This window comes from Mercenaria mercenaria, chromosome 18, assembly GCF_021730395.1.
Source record: "Mercenaria mercenaria strain notata chromosome 18, MADL_Memer_1, whole genome shotgun sequence".
Classification (NCBI taxonomy): Eukaryota; Metazoa; Mollusca; class Bivalvia; order Venerida; family Veneridae; genus Mercenaria; species Mercenaria mercenaria.
In genome coordinates, this window is record NC_069378.1 from 6,143,921 (window position 1) to 6,150,514 (window position 6,594).

At 33.7% G+C, this 6,594-nt stretch overlaps 1 long non-coding RNA gene across 1 annotated transcript; it reads left to right on the forward strand.

Moving 5' to 3' along the window:
• Positions 1–434: 434 nt before the first annotated feature.
• On the forward strand, positions 435–1,970 carry LOC128550732 (uncharacterized). The gene is made up of 3 exons (XR_008368406.1): positions 435–506; positions 1,196–1,277; positions 1,846–1,970. It is a non-coding gene; the product is annotated as an uncharacterized LOC128550732 (long non-coding RNA).
• The last annotated feature ends 4,624 nt before the right edge of the window (positions 1,971–6,594 follow it).

The following is a 6,594-nucleotide window of genomic DNA, read 5'->3' on the forward strand; positions in this document are numbered from 1 at the left end:
ATAGATTTTGCCGAAAAAAAATTAATTGTTTTAAGAATATTTGAAAAGGATTAAAGAACTATGCAAACAAAGATGACGTAATAAGGTAGATCTTTATTAGTCCCCTACTGGTTCCGGGAACTAGAGGAAAGCACTTGTCCGCCCATCATTCTGTCCGGCTGGCCGTCCGCAATTTTGTGTCCAGTCCATAACTCGGTCATCTATGAAGGGATTTTAATATTACTTGGAACAAATGTTTCCAATTATAAGACGACGTGTCATGAGCAAACCTCGGTCCCCTACCTTAAAGGTCAAGGTCACAATTTAAGGTCAGAGGTCAGTAGGGGTTTCTTGTCTATGATGAGTAGATGCGCTCTGGAGAGATGCAGGTTCAAGGTCACACATAGATGTTAAAGGTCAAAATTGACATTAAACTCTTACTTGTATGTTTTCCTTTGCAGCGACCACTTGAGAATAAAAGGGAGCCCTTGGTGGATGAAAGTGAGCAACCAAGCAAGAAAGTAAAGGTAATAGATATAATAATTTACATTGATCAAGTTTTTGCATGTAATTCATGCTCTTGTGTATTAGACTTTCAGAATTTCAGTGTAAATTAAAGTATGATCTGTGGTGAGACAAAAAGCTTTTGAGTGAGTAGTGAAAATATAATTTTCAGCAATCCCATACAAATTACTTGTTTGATCAACAAATGAAATTCTTAAAGAGACTCGCTGGCCGTCATATTTAGGCAAAAGATTATTTTACATGAAAATAAGTATTATGACACATTATTTATATCAGAAGGTAATATATATTGCATTTAAACATGTTTAAAAAATCAAGATCAAGGAAGAAAAAAATTGAAGCCAGTGCTAGGATTTAAAACTTCGGAGACATAGAACATTAGCACAAAGTTATTGCCAGTAACTTAAACTTGATATTACGTGGGTAAATTTAGAATTATAAATGTATTGAACTCTTCAATCACTGAGGAAATATAATTATATTTGTCCCAGTACAAACACAATAGAAATTTGATTGAGAAAAGACAAAAAAAATAGTGTTTTAATGCATTTAATGTGTCAAGTAATAATTTCAAAGCCCTCTTTACAAAAACAACAAATATTTTCATGTTTATCAAAATTTATTTCTGTTACCTTTTGACATTGTGCAAGTTCCTATAGATATAAATGAGAACATTTGTTTGTCTTTTCAGTTCTCTGTTGGTGAAAAAGTTTGGGCATTGTATAAGGATGGACATTCCTACAAGGCCAGGATTATAAGGATTAACAAAAACTGTAAGTATATTTAGTTATACATGTATTTATAGTGGCACTGACTTAATAAGTAACTGAGAGTATAATCTGTGATCAAGGGTTGACTACACTTACAATTACTATAACATCTCACTAACTTCCTTGCAATTACTAAAGCGAAGAATTTTTAAGAAAGAAATCAATACAACTGAGTCATGATTCCCAACACTTTCACCTTCTATCATTAAAGGTCTTGAATACTTTTCAAGTTATTCTCTGGACAAGCATTTTATTGTTTTATACGGAAAAAGTAAGATAATTAATAAAGAAACGTAATAGGCTGACCTACTTCACAATTGCAGCTATCATTGTGTGAAGTATCAAACATATACCTCTAATACTTCTGAAGTTATGCTCAAGATACTTAGTATAAAAAGCAAGGTAATAGTAATTAAAACATTCCTCCCAGTATGCAGATACTTAGGACCTAATTTCACATTCACCAACAATCAATTAACATTATATCATTATGTCAATAGCATCAAAAAGGTACTTTTTGCCAGTAATTGTTTGCAGTATATTAATAGTTATTCAATATGTTCCATTGCAGCCTACAGAGTGAAGTATATTCAAGATGGAGTGGTCCATGATGTGGATGGTGAAGGACTCGTTACTTATGATTGAATTACCTCAATTACCAGAAATTTTCATCTTATGAACACAATAGAGATGTTAGATCTTAATCAAACTTGCACTTGTATTAATCCTTACGAGAATCAGTCAGATTCCATATTACAAAATCCTATGAACTGATTTTATGTCAAATTAACTCCCTCTGTTTTAAATTAAAATAGATATGTCCCAGTAACTAACGAAGATGCTGATTTGAAAACTATCAGGGGATATTAATTAAAGGTCCAATACTAAGGAAAGTGAACATTTTAATTTCTTTTAAAAAGCACAGAAACTATTTCATTTCATTGGAAAATGAAAGTTGGTATGTAGAAATTCGAAATAAATCGCAGTATATGTACAATTTTTTTTCTATGAAGTATGAAGAAAGTTAAAAAGACCTGGGGGTCATTCTGTCGATTCATTGAAATTTCAACATAATACACATACATTTCTTTGAGTTCCAAAGACCTTCTGTAAGTTTTGACCTGCCAATCTTCATTATTTAGTGTCTTGCAGAAGTCTATGCACTGGCTATGAAAAAAATTGCCAACTCACTTTCCCTTAGTAATGGACCTTTAACTATTACAAATAACCTCACTTTATTTTTATGTTTTATATATATTGCATGCAAGACCATCTTGTTTTTCTGTGCTAGCATCTTTTATACTTTGTAATACCATTTTGTAATTTCATCCAGTTTTGTGAGGCATAGTTTTATTTGATTTTTGAACTTGTTGTGACTTTGGGTAGATTGACGGGGGCAGTCTGTCGCGTCATTTACCTCCCTTTGTTTCAAATTAAAATACTAGGTTTATTTCAGTAAGTAATAAAGATGTTTTGAAATTTGATTTATACCCTGGGATGGACTCGGACAATCAGGGTACATAACTATGGACTAATTTTTGTCAGATTACCCCCCTTTGTTTCAAATTAAAATGGATATATCTCAGTAGCTAATGAAGATACTTATGTGGAAATTCATTAATGATGAAAGATGGGCTCAGACAATCAGAAAAGATAACTGTTGACAATCTACCTCCTTTTATTTTTATATTGCATATATTGCATGGCCCTCTTGTTTACTGACCTAGCTTCATAACTACTTTGTAATACCATTTTATGACTTTATCCAGTTCATGAAATTCATCCATTTGATTTGGTTTTTAATATAAAGATGAACAGGATTTAAATTGTATGCATTTATCCTGTCATGTATTGTCATTTTATTAAAAATATGATATAATTGGTATCATGCTCTTGGTTTAATTGTTGAACTGATCAGTTTAAGTCATGTGTGGCCCCTGAAAGTTTTAATATCCCCGCCGATGAAATTGGGAGAGGGGTATTGAAATGGCATTGTTTGTCCGTCAGTCAGTCCGTTCGTCCGCAGCCATTTCTCAGTAAACTAGAAGGTAGAATTTCAGGAAACTTAAATTAAACATGAACCAACATACTGCGATGATGCCCATCAAGGTTTTTATCGGATTGGTCAATTTCCCTTAGAGTTTTTGCCCTTGATTTAATGAAAAATCCACGTCTGCAGCCATTTCTCAGTAACAAGCTGGTAGAATTTCATAAAACTAGAAAAAAATATAAAACATACCGATGATGCCTGTCTTTTTTTTCAATTGGTCAATTTTCCATAGAGTTATTGCCCTTTAATTGAATGTTTAAAAATCTACAGATTTGTACATAACAAACCAACCCATTAGTAGAATTTCATTAAACTTCTTTCATTCTTTTCCATGAACATTTAGTATAAACATCTGAAGTTTTGTACCCACACCTGGCCACCACCTTACCTTGATCACATTCCCTCCCCCTGCCCCTCCAATCCACCCTCAAATTATTTTTTTTTATTATTTTATTTTCAAACGTTCCATGAATATTTATTAGCATGCAAAGTTGTACTGTTCGCCAACCTCACTCTCGGTCTTGCCCAGCACCCCGATAATGCATCAACATCCCCCACGCTTTTTTTAAACTTTTGTGATCACCCTTCGTCCGTCTCAGACCGTCCGTCCGTCCGTGTGTGCGTCCGTCAACAATTTCTTGTCTGCACGATAGTGGTTTCATTTATGATTTTATTTTAACCAAACTTGCACCCAACTTGTATCACCATAAGATCTCGGTTCCTTTCTTGAACTGGCCAGGTCCCGTCATGGGTTCCAGAGTTATGGCCCCTGAAAGGGCCAATATTAGCTATTTTGACCTTGTCTGCACAATAGCAGCTTCTTTTATGATTTGATTTTTACCAAACTGGCACATAACTTGTATCACCATAAGATCTTGATTCCTTAGTTGAACCGGCCAGATCCCATAATGGGTTCCAGAGTTATTGCCCCTGATAGGACCAGAATTAGCTATTTTGACCTTGTCTGCACAGTAGCAGCTTCATTTATGATTTGATTTTAACCAAACTTGCACACAACTTGTATCACTATAAGATCTTGGTTCCTTTCTTGAACTGGCGAGATTCCATTATGGATTTCAGAGTTATGGCCCCTGAAAGGGCCAGAATGAGCTATTTTGACCTTGTCTGCTTAATAGCAGCTTCATTTATGATTTGAATTTAATCAAACTTGCACAAAACTTGTGTCACCATAAGATCTTGATTCCTTAGTTGAGCCGGCCAGATCCCATAATGGGTTCCAGAGTTATGGCCCCTGAAAGGGCCAAAATTAGCTGTTTTGACCTTGTCTGCACAAAAGCAGCTTCATTTATGATTTGAATTTAATCAAACTTGCACAAAACTTGTATCACCACAAGATCTTGGTTCCTTTCTTGAACTGGCCAGATTTCATCATGGGTTCCAGAGTTATGGCCCCTTAAAGGTCCAAAATTGTCTATTTTGGCTTTTGCAGCCATATAGAGACTTCATTTATGGTTCTATTTGATACAAACTTGCAAAATAACTTCAACAACAAAAATTCTTGGATTCCATGACAAATCAGATCCAAGCGTAGGTTCAGAGTTATTTTATATCTGATTACCTCTCCTGATTGTAATCAAAATGGATTTATATCAGTAGGTACTTATAGGACTTATTTGAAATTTTATTATTGTCATTAGTTGGACTGAGCCAATTAGGGTAGATAACTATGGATTTATTTTATGTCAAATTACCTCCCTTTATTTCAAATTAAAATGGGTATATCTCCATAACTAATGAAGATACTGATCTGAAATTTCATTTATGTCAACAGATTTATTTGGCAGATCCTTCTTTTGTTCACTTACAATACTTTTCTTTTTAATTACTTCCCTTTTATGTTACTATAAATAGCTTATTTTAGTAACTTTTATATTATTAGCCGTAGGGAAAACTGAGACCACTTTTCTGTGATACAACATAGATGTACCTGTATATTTACAATTCACTATTTATTATTTTTTTTTTTACACATTAATAGAAAATAAGTGTTGTTTGTAAATGTATGAAGTTCATTTTATTTGTAAATTAAAAGTATTTTTTTAAATCTGAAATCATTAATCTATTCAGCACCTGAATAACTTCATACCACATTCTTGATATTTCGTTTCGTATCAAGATTGTGTAACTGACAGTTGCTGATAATTTTAATTAATAAGCAGATTTTATTTGTCTACCAATGTGATTGCTTTAAAACTTAATTCCTGACATAAATGTATATGTTCTTATTTCATATAAGTAACCTCCCCTGACTTTATTCAATCAAAGCCTTGAAATGTCTGATGGTTGCGGGTTTTTTGGTAGATTTAATTTCTGTTTTTTCATTGTTTCAATCCAAGTCACTGTGTTTTAGCTCTACTATTCTATGAATAGGCGACTCGCCCATGCGTCCGCAATGGTGTCCGCGTCCCGATTTGGTTAAGGTTTTGTATGTAAGCTGGTATTTCAGTAACCACTTGTGGGAATGAATTGAAACTTCACACACTTATTCACTGTGATAAACTGACTTGCATTGCACAGGTTCCATAACTCTATTTTGCTTTTTTACAAAATTATGCCCCATTTTCGACTTAGAAATTTTTGGTTAAGATTTTTGGTATGTAAGCTGGTAACTCAGTAACCACTTGTGGGGAATGGATTGAAACTTCACACACTTATTCACTGTGATAAACTGACTTGCATTGCACAGGTTCCATAACTCTATTTTGCTTTTTTTACAAAATTATGCCCCTTTTTCGACTTAGAAATTTTTGGTTAAATTTTTGTAAGCTGGTAACTCAGTAACCAATTGTGGGAATGGATTGAAAATTCACACACTTATTTACTGTGATAAACTGACTTGCAGTCCACAGGTTCCATAACTCTATTTTGCTTTTTTACAAAATTATGCCCCTTTTTCGACTTAATTTTTGGTTAAGGTTTTATTTGTAAGCTGGTATCTCAGTACTTACTAATGGGAATGGATTGAAACTTCACATACTTGTTCACTGTCATGATCTGACATGCACTAAGCAAGTCCCATAACTCTACTTTTTTTTTCAAAATTATGCCCCTTTTTCGGCTTACCAGTTTTTTGTTAAATCTTTGTATGTAATCTCAGTATCCACTAATGGAATGGATTGAAACTTCACACACTTGTTCACTGTCATGCTCTAACACGCACTGTGAAGGTCCCATAACTCTACTTTGCATTTTTACTGTAAAAGTTTCCCATTTAAGAAACTGTGTATTGCTTTTTTCATCTAGTTAGTA